The following is a 10464-nucleotide window of genomic DNA, read 5'->3' as shown; positions in this document are numbered from 1 at the left end:
CCTAAAAACTGAGAACAAACTGAGGGTTTATGGGGGGGTGGGAGGGAGGGGTGGGTGGTTGATGGGTATTGAGGGCACCTGTTGGGATGAGCACTGGGTGTTGTATAGAAACCAATTTGACAATAAATTTCATAATAAAAAAAAAGAGTCTCTTGTAGGCAGCATAGATGGATCTTGTTTTTTTATCCGTTCTGATATCCTGTGTCTTTTGATTGGAGCATTCACCATGACCTAGTGGGATTTATTCCTGGACTGCCAGGCTGGCTCAATATTTGCAAATCAATGAATGTGATACGCGAAATTAATAAAAAAAAAAGGTTAAGAACCATATGATCCTTTTGATAGATGCAAAAAAAGCATTTGACAAAATGCAGCATCCTTTCTTGATAAAAACTCTCAAGAAAGTAGGGATAGAAGGAACATAACTCAAATCATAAAGGCCATATATGAAAGGCCCACAGTTAACATCATCCTCAATGGGGAAAAACTGAGAGCTTTCCCCCTAAGGTCGGGAACACGACAGGGATGGCCACTCTCATCACTATTGCACAACACAGTGTTGGAAGTCTTAGCCTCAGCAACTAGACAACAAAAAGAAATAAAAGGCATACAAATTGGCAAAGATAAGTCAAAGATAAATTGGGAGACATCGCTGCCTGTTTTCTCCTCTAGGATTTTAATAGTTTCCTGTCTCACATTTAGGTTTCTCATGCCATTTGAGTTTATTTTTGCGTATGGTGTAAGAAAGTGGTCTAGTTTCATTCTTCTGCATATCACACTCTTCGCAGACGACATGATACTCTACCTGGAAACCTGAAAGACTCCACCAAAAAACTGCTAGAACTGATATGTGAATTCACTAAAGTTGCAGGATATAAAATCAATGTACAGAAATCAGTTGCATTTCTATACACCAATAATGAAACAGCAGAAAGAGAAATCAAGGAATTGATCCCATTTACAATTGCACTAGAAACCATAAGATGTCTAGGAATAAACCTAACCAAAGAGGTAAAAGATCTGTATGCTAAAAACTATAGAAAGGTTATGAAAGAAGTTGAAGAAGACACAAAGAAATGGAAAAACATTCCATGCTCATGGATTGGAAGAATAAATAGTGTTAAAATGTCAATTAAAAGCATGGGGCGCCTGGGTGGCTCAGTCAGTTGAGCGTCCGACTTAGGCTCAGGTCATGATCTCACAGTCTGTGAGTTCAAGCCCTGCGCCGGGCTCTGTGCTGACAGCTCAGAGCCTGGAGGCTGCTTTGGATTCTGTGTCTCCCTCTCTCTCTGCCCCTCCCCTGCTCATGCTCTGTCTCTCTCTGTCTCAAAAATAAAATAAAAACATAAAAAAATTAAAAGCAATCTACACATTCAGTGCAATCGCAATCAGAATTGCACCAGCATTCTTCTCAAAGCTAGAACAAACAGTCTTAAAATGTGTATGGAACCACAAAAGACCCAGAATAGCCAAAGTAATATTGAAGAAGAAAACCAAAGTGGGAGGCATCACAATCCCAGACTTTAGCCTTTACTACAAAGCTGTGATCATCAAGACAGTATGGTTCTGGCACAAAAACAGATGCATAGACCAATGGAATAGAATAGAGAACCCAGAATTGGACCCACAAGTGTATGGCCAACTAATCTTTGACAAAGCAGGAAAGAGTATCCAGTGGAAAAAAGTCTCTTTAGCTAACCCTAACCCTAACCCTAACCCTGATTCAAAGGGGTTCATGCGCCCCAATGTTTGTAGCAGCACTATCAACAATAGCCAAAGTATGGAAAGACCCCAAATGTCCACCAACTGATGAATGGATAAAGAAGAGGTGGTGTATATACACAATGGAACACTATTTGGGGATCAAAAACAATAAAATCTTGAAATTTGCAACAACATGGATGGAACAGAGTGGATTATGCTAAGCAAAGTAAGTCAGGGGAAGACAATATATGATTTCACTCATATGCGGAATTTTTTTTTTTATTTTATTTTTGGGACAGTGAGAGACAGAGCATGAACGGGGGAGGGGCAGAGAGAGAGGGAGACACAGAATCGGAAACAGGCTCCAGGCTCCGAGCCATCAGCCCAGAGCCTGACGCGGGGCTCGAACTCACGGACCGCGAGATCGTGACCTGGCTGAAGTCGGACGCTTAACCGACTGCGCCACCCAGGCGCCCCTCATATGCGGAATTTAAGAAACAAAACAGATGAACATAAGGAAGGGAAGGAAAAATAAGATACAAACAGAGAGGGAGGCAAACCATAAGAGGCTCTTAAATACAGAGAACAAACTGAGGGCAGATGTGGGGGCAGAAGGTGGAACACACATCTCTCTGATGATCTGGGCGTCCCTTGCCTCATTCCAGCAGGATCTGGAGTGCTTCAGAGAGCAACTTGGGGGCTTTGTGACTGGTTGCCCCTGGTGAGCCCACCCCCAGGGGCAGCAGGTCAGGGAGGGGAAGGGTAGAAGCTGTGGCAGCAGCTGAGGTCTCCTAGCCCAACCAGCCACGGGCTGCCTTCACCTTCCAGACTTATGAGAAAGGTCATCTTAGGCCGACTGCCCATTGACCAGGCTACAATGTGACCTCTGGCAAGACTGGCAGAAAAACTGCCCAACTGAGCCCAACCCAAATGAGTGACCCACAGAACCATGAACAAATGAAATTATTTAAACCACTAAGTTTTGGGGCATACAGAAAATATAACTTATACTCCTGGATTCTCTAGAAAACAGAGCCTGGGGCATGGATAAAATGTGAATGCTTAAAATTAAAAAAAAAAATTTAACATTTATTCATTTTTGAGAGACAGAGAGAGACAGAGCATGAGTGGTGAAGGGGCAGAGAGAGAGAGGGAGACACAGAATCCGAAGCAGGCTCCAGGATCCAAGCTGTCAGCACAGAGCCCGACCCGGGGCTCGAACTCACGAACTGTGAGATCGTGACCTGAGCCGAAGTCAGACGCTCAACCGACTGAGCCACCCAGGCACCCCTAAAATTTTTTTTAATGTTATTTAGTTTTGAAGGAGAGAGAGACACAGTGTGATCAGGGGAGAGGGAGAGGGAGAGAGAGAGAGAGAGAATCTGAAGCAAGCTGCAGGCTCTGAGTTGTCAGCACAGAGCCTGATGTGAGGCTTGAACTCACAAACCATGAGATCATGAGCTGAGCCGAAGTCGGATGCTTAACTGACTGAACCCCCTAGGTGCCACAGTGTGAATACTTTGTAAGGGTGATTGAATCCCAGGTAGCAATGGGGGTGGGTACAAAGTGAGTTGGGGAGGATTGGGGCAAATCTACACTAACACCCTGAGCCCTGGCTCTCGAGGACCCTAGGAGCTCAGCAGGCTTGCAGAGAAACCACACCTCAGAATAGCCACGGAAGGAGGGGAATTTTTCTCTACTCTGTCCAGTCTCCTGCTTGGCACTGGTCAGTTTACCCATGGGGAAGGAACTCTCCACACCTGCAGGGGGTACTCCCACCCCCTTGGGCAGCCATCCAGAAAACGAGAGGGTGGCGTTTCATCCCAGCCAGAAGCAGCAGAAGCCTGCTAAGGGGGGGGAAGGTGGCCTCCCTGGGCAAGAGATTGGTCAGCACCAGGTGGGCCCAGTGGGCCAGTCGGAGGTGGCTGAGGTGGACCAGAGGCGAGGGCCTGGGTGAGTCTGACACAATGTGCCCAGCATATCACCACCAAATAGGACGCAATTTTTCCTTCGAAATAGAACACGTAGAAGCCACATAGGAAAGCATGAGTCGTTGGAGAGCTAGAGATGCAGAGACAGAATCATGCCTCCACCTGCCGCGAAGAGGTCAAGGGTCTGTGGTAGGAGATGCACACCTCACTCACCAATGCCATTTCCACCCCAAGAGCTTCACACGTATTGATGGTGTCAGATCTCTCCAGACTGCCCCTTCTTTGCACGCATGTCGATGTGAATCGTTCTGTGATGAAACCACAGTACACACGACGTTTCGTAGCCTGCCCATCACGAGTTTCAGTGACTGCACAGAATTCTATTATGTGGTTTCCATAGCTTATTTAATCTCCTTTCCACGGGCATTTAGGAAGTTTCTGTTTGTGATCTGAAGAAGAATAAGTGATGCCCTGTTCTCTGCCCCATTCTGGAACAGGCGGGGGAGTGGATGGAGGAGCCCTGAGTTCCCCCCTTGTTGCCGATGGCACTCCATGAGAACAGAGGCCTCGTGTGCTGGCCGGGTGGCCAGAGCACTTGCTCGGGCTATTACCAGATTCGCATCCAGGGGAAGAGGGCAGAAGAGGTGGAGTTTCTCAAGCCTACAGAACTTCAGTGGTTTCACTTCACCCAACCAATAGCTGTGACTGCCAGCGGCGGCCTCCTGGGATAGGTGCTCAGAGAGGAGAGGGCAGTGGGAGAGGGTGACACCTCCATACCACAGGGGTTTGCCTTGTCTTTCCTTTTCAAAACTATAACAAAGATGGGGCGCCTGGGTGGCTCAGTCGCTTGAGCGTCCGACTTCGGCTCAGGTCATGATCTCACAGCTCGTGGGTTCGAGTCCCACGTCGGGCTCTGTGCTGACAGCTCAGAGCCTGGAGCCTGCTTCGGATTCTGTGTCTCCCTCTCTCTCTCTCTCTCTCTCTGTCCCTCCCCCACTGGTTCTCTCTCTCTCTCTCTCTCTCTCTCAAAAATAAATAAAATATTAAAAAAACTACAACAAAGGCAGCTGTGGTGAATTAACTTGTGCCTTTTGCTTTTTAACTTGGAATTTGTGAATGTGATCTTACCTGGAAATGAGGTCTTTGCAGATGTAACCAATTGAAAACAAGGCCACACTGGATTAGAGTGGGTCCCAGATCAAACCACTGGTGTCTTTATAAGAAGAGGCATAGAGGAGAAGGCCATTTGAGGGTGGAAGCAGAGATTGGAGGGGTGGTCTAAAAGCCAAGAGACACCGGGGATTGCCTGAACCACCATAGAGGCTGGAGAGAGGCCCGGAGTGGATTCCCCTCATAGCCCCCAGAGGGAACCTGCTCTTGATCTTGGACTTCTGGTCTTGATTCAGAACTGAGAGACAACAAATGTCTGTTGTTGTAAGCTTCCACTTTGTGTACTTGGTTAAGGCAGTCCTAGATGACTCCCATAAGTGGTGGGCCAGGTTGGGCCCAAGGGCCACAGTTTGCCTGGTCTAAGCCTCAGCCTTCTGGCCAGACTGGTTGGGGACCAGCTCTGAGCCATGATGAATGTTTCCCGGCAAATGCTACAGGTGCAGAAGGGAGATCCTGGCCCATGTTGCGGAATCATGGTTCTTTCCTTCTTCTGGACCTACCCCAACTGCAGCTGTTTTGGGGAAGGAAAGTCTGAGGGTGGAGCCAAGACCAGAGGAGGGAAGAGCCTAAGAGCTTGGCGGGGTTGGAGCTGGAACCTTCCCTCTCTTAACAATTTGTCATTCCAGCCATTGGAGCAGCTTTTCTGTAACTGCAAAGGAAAGCATTGCAAGAGATTTATTTATGTGTGCATCAAAGTTCAGTTACTGTACTAGTCAGGGACCCCCAGAGAAACATAACCAATAGGATATGTTAGGGAGCAAGAAGGAGATTTATCTTAAGGAATTGGCTCAGGTAGTTATGGAGGCTAAGAAGTCCCACAATCTGCTGTCCACAAGTTGGAAACCCAGGGATGCAATACAGGAGCTGATGCCCCAGCTCAGCAGTCAGGCAAAGGAGTGAATTCTCCCTTCCTCCAGTGTTTGTCCTGTGCATACCCTCAGTGGGTTGGACAAGGCCCACCCACATTGGAAAGGGCCATCTGCTTTACCGGGTCTACTGATTCAAATGCTAATCTGTCACAGACTCACCTAGAAATCACATTTAGCTAAATATCTACATACCCTGTGGCCCAGACAAGGTGACACATAAAATTCACCACTGCAGCTACTTAAAGATCAGCTCTTGTACCCTACAAAGCTGGGTTGATAACCAGGGGGACTTGGCCCTCTGAGACCACAGTCTCCCAGCTGTACCAGACACCCCAAGCCCATGCTTGCCCCTGAAGATGGCTGCTGGGGCCGAGCCAGCCCTGATCTTAGATGTGCATTATTGTCCCTTCTGCTTCTGTCTCATGAGCTTCTGCTCAGCTTCCACATGGAGGCCTCCCAGTTCCATCCAAGCACTGAGACAAGGCTTTCCCACCCAGAGACCATTGCCAGCACCGCACATATGGGATGTGAATGCTACATGGTGTGGCCTCAGAGATGAGGCTGGAGCTGCCCTCGGAGCTGCCCTGGGATGGGCATGGTGACCTGGGACCCAGCCATCTGGGTGCTCAATGCTGCTGTGAGGTCCTGCTCAGAGCAGCCAGGACAGTAGCAGAAACCTGCTCGAACTGCCTTAAACAGTGAGGAAATGTGCATCTCACACAACCTAAGCTCAGGAAGGTGGGTAACCAGGGGTCCCTGCAGCTCAAGTTCTGGCTTTTCTCCTCCTGCCGGCTCTGCACCCCTCAGCATTGACTGGGGGATCCCCAGCTGGTGGCGGTGGCAGTCAGGGCTACAAGTGCCCACACTGGCCAGCAAACCCCATGTGCTGACTGGCTTAGCTTGGGCCCCCAACAAGTCAGAGTCCGTCAGACCCTACCTCAGAGAGGGGAGGGACCCCTGAGGGGCATGTGCTCCAGGGAGAGGTGGCTCACAACGGGCTTCCCACAATAAGCTACTTGTAGGCTAGTCTATGCAACAGAGACCATGTGGCTTGCAAAGCCGAAAATGTTTACCATCTGGTTCTTTTTATTTTAATTATATATGTATATATTTAAGTTTTTATTTATTTTTGAAAGAGAGAGAGTGTGAGTGGGGAGTGGGTAGAGAGAGAGAGGGGGACAGAGGATCTGAAGTGGCTTTTGCTCTGACAGAAGAAAGCCCTATGAGGGGCTCAAACTCACAAACAGTGAGATCATGACCTGAGCCAAAGTCGGACACTTAACCTACTGAGCCACCCCAGGCACCCCTACCATCTGGCTCTTGACAGAAAATGTTTGCTATTTTCTGGCTTAGTTTGATCATAGCTCCCCGCCCCGCCCAGAGCTGATAGAGGTGTTGGAGGGGGTGATTGAGAGGATGTGACTGCTGGTTCACCCATGAGTTGGACCTGGGTAATTGGAGGCTGCTTACTCCCTCGCTTGTCCTTGGAATGTTCATTCTGCTTCACTTCTCCATTCCCAGAAGCTGTTTCAAAGAACAGTCTTGAGAAAGTAATATGTTGAGATCATCGAGATGGCATATGTGACCGAATCCTGTTAAGACCTCTATGTAAACATTTAAGATTCCGGAAGGCGGATGTGAAGATCTACTTGTCTTGTGCCCACCCAAAACAACCCTCATATGTAAGTTCCCTTGCTTCTTAAACCTGCCACTTGTCAACCTGAAGTAGATTGCCTCTTTCTTTGGTCTTCCCCTGCCCTCCATATATGGAGACCTGTTTCCGATTTCACCTGGGAAGCTCCCAAGGAGGTTGCAAACTAACAGGAGGGTCATTGTCCCTGGGATACTTAGAAGAAGATGAATGTTTGAACAAAAATCGGGTCCCATAAACATCCAATGGCACCTGCTGGGGCAGGCTTTGGTTGAAGCATTGCTGGCACCAGTGAGGACTGGAGTTTACCATAGGTTTCGTTGCCCTCCTCATCCCCTTTTCTCAGCCGGGCAAGGAGATTGGCGTGTCTCAAGCCTGGAATCTCAGAGTAGGACTCACCATGAGAAGTGAGACTGAAGAGATAGATGGAGCGCATTAGAAAATAAGTACTAAGGGACAAGGTCCTCAATTCAGAGAACATGTGTGATTACAGAGGACTGGGAGAGAGAAACTCAAGTGATGATCACAGACCCAAGGACCAAGAGGGAGATCTAAAAGCCCCTGGATGGAATAGTCTGGCTCGAAGGATCAGTTTGCCCAGAACAAACTATAGCTGCGAGCAAGGTGGCTCCAGGACTTGGAGCTAGGATAAGACACTATTGCCCAGCTGGGACCCTAAAGCAGTGGCCAACACTCTGGTAACAGGATTGAGATCCACCCCCCACCCCCCATCCTTGCAATTGACCTCAGGCAACTGACTTGTGGCATTGGCTAATGTGGGAGGAAGTGAGAAAGTCACTGCTAAATGCCCATGGGCTTATCATCTTGTGGGGGAATATCTTTCCTTGTTTTAGATTCAGGGTGTGCTCCATTGTTCTGCATAAGTGTATGTGCCATGTGGTACCTGACCCAGTCCACTGCTATATCTGTCCATGCAGCGAGGGCTGGAGTTTTCCTGCTGCAGCATAAGAAGGGTGCACGCAGGTCCTTGGCCATGCATCAGCCACTGGGAGGGACTCTCTGGCCATGGAGGATTGACACTCACCACTGAAGCTGATCTTGGTCTGTGACTTCTATTATGAGTGAACTTGTTCCATTCAGTACTTGACTGTGTTGTGGGTTTTTTTTTTCTTTTTTGTGACTCCAATGCCAAGATGTAGTGGGCAGAAGTATTTGTTCTTCTCCTCCTGATAATAGGCAACAGATGCTACTTGCTTGACAATGACCAAATGGGATTTACCTGAGGAATGCAAGGTTGGTTTATTTTTTTATTTAAAAAATTTTTTTTAATGTTTTATTTATTTTTGAGACAGAGAGAGATAGAGCATGAGCAGGGGAGGGGCAGAGAGAGAGGGAGACACAGAATCCGAAGCAGGCTCCAGGTTCTGAGCTGTCAGCACAGAGCCCGATGCGGGGCTCAAACTCACAAACTGTGAGATCATGACCCGAGCCGAAGTCGGACGCCCAACCGACTGAGCCACCCAGGCACCCCAATGCAAGGTTGGTTTAATATTGAAACTTGAGAAATGTCATTTACCATCTTAACAGACTGAAAAAGAAAGACCATACAATAATCTCAACAGATACAACAATATATAAGGGAATATTGTGGACAACTTTATGCCAACAAATCTAAAAATGTAAATATAATGGACAAATTCTTCAAAAGACACAAACTATTAGCATTCATTTAAAAGATTAACCTGAATATCCCTAAAATTGTTTTTAAAAATTTTTTGAATTTATTTGCATTTATAGTTAAAATCATCCCAGAAAGAAAACTTTAACCCCAGATGGCTTCACGAGTGAATTCTACCAAACACTTAAGGAAGTGTTTTCTTAAGTATTTCTTAATGAAGAAATAATACCAATTTTATACTAACCTTTACAGAAAAGAGAAAATGAGGGAGAATTTCCCAACTCCTTTAATGAAGTTAACATCACTCTGACACTAAAACAAGACAAAAACATTACAAGAATGAAAACTATAAATAATACCCCTTATTAACACAGACTCAAAAACATTCAACAAAATAATATGCAAAAAGGATATGTGTATCCAACTATGTGTAAAAAGGATAATAGATTATGACAACAGAAAAAGCATTTGACAAAATTCATCACCTATTCATGATAAAAACTCTCAGCAAACAGGAGATTTCAACCAGGTAAAAGTTATCTACAAAAGCCTACGGCTTCCATCAGACTGAAGGATGAAGGACCAAGTGATCTCCCTTGAGATCCGGAGGAAGGCAAGGATGTTACTCTCACCACCTCTGCTCTGCATGAGGGCCAAGCAGGTGCACCCCAGCAAGAAGAGATAAAAGGCATGTAGGTGGGAAGGGAAGCAGTAAAGCTCTTTCTACTTACTCATGATAAGATTATGCTAGAAAATCTTAAGGAATCTACAAAAATAGCTGTTAGAACCAATAAGTGGATTTAGCAAGCTTGCAGGATAAAAAGGCAATTTTAAAAAGTCAGTTGTATTTCCATATACTAGTAACAAACAGTCGGACAATGTAACATTATTTAAGGTAACATTCACAAAAGCATTAAACATATGAAATACTTATAGATAAATCTAGCAAAATGTGTGCAGGGCCCGTATGCTGAAAACTGTAAAACACTGAGAGAAATTAATAGAGGCATAAATAAATACAGAGGCCACTCACGCGCGTGGATCAGAAAATTTAACATTGCTAACAAATCCGTTATGCCCAAATTTGAAATGTATCTGGAAATTCAAAGGGTCTAGAATGGTCAAAATGATCTTGAAAAAGAACAAAGCTGGAGGACTTACACCACCTGATCTCCAGATTTGGTAGGAAGCAACAATAATAAACACAGTAGGGTGTCGGTGTAGGACAGACGTATAGGTCACTGGGACAGAACTGGGAAGGTGGAGATGGACCCACAGTGTTACAGACAAATGACTTTCAGCACAGGTGCCAGGTAGCCCAATGGGGAAGGTGAGTATTCCCAGCAATGGTGCTGCAGCAATTGGACATCACACACAAGAGTAAAAGCCTCTACTATCACCCCAGGCCACACAAAAATTAGCTCAAAGTGGACCATTCCATGTATGGAAAACGTGTATGTTTTGAAACTATAGAACAGTTGAAAGACATAAAATATTTGT

The sequence above is a fragment of the Panthera onca genome, chromosome B1 (genome assembly GCF_046562875.1).
Source record: "Panthera onca isolate mPanOnc1 chromosome B1, mPanOnc1 haplotype 2, whole genome shotgun sequence".
Lineage (NCBI taxonomy): Eukaryota > Metazoa > Chordata > Mammalia > Carnivora > Felidae > Panthera > Panthera onca.
Note: the sequence above shows the minus strand (reverse complement) of the source record.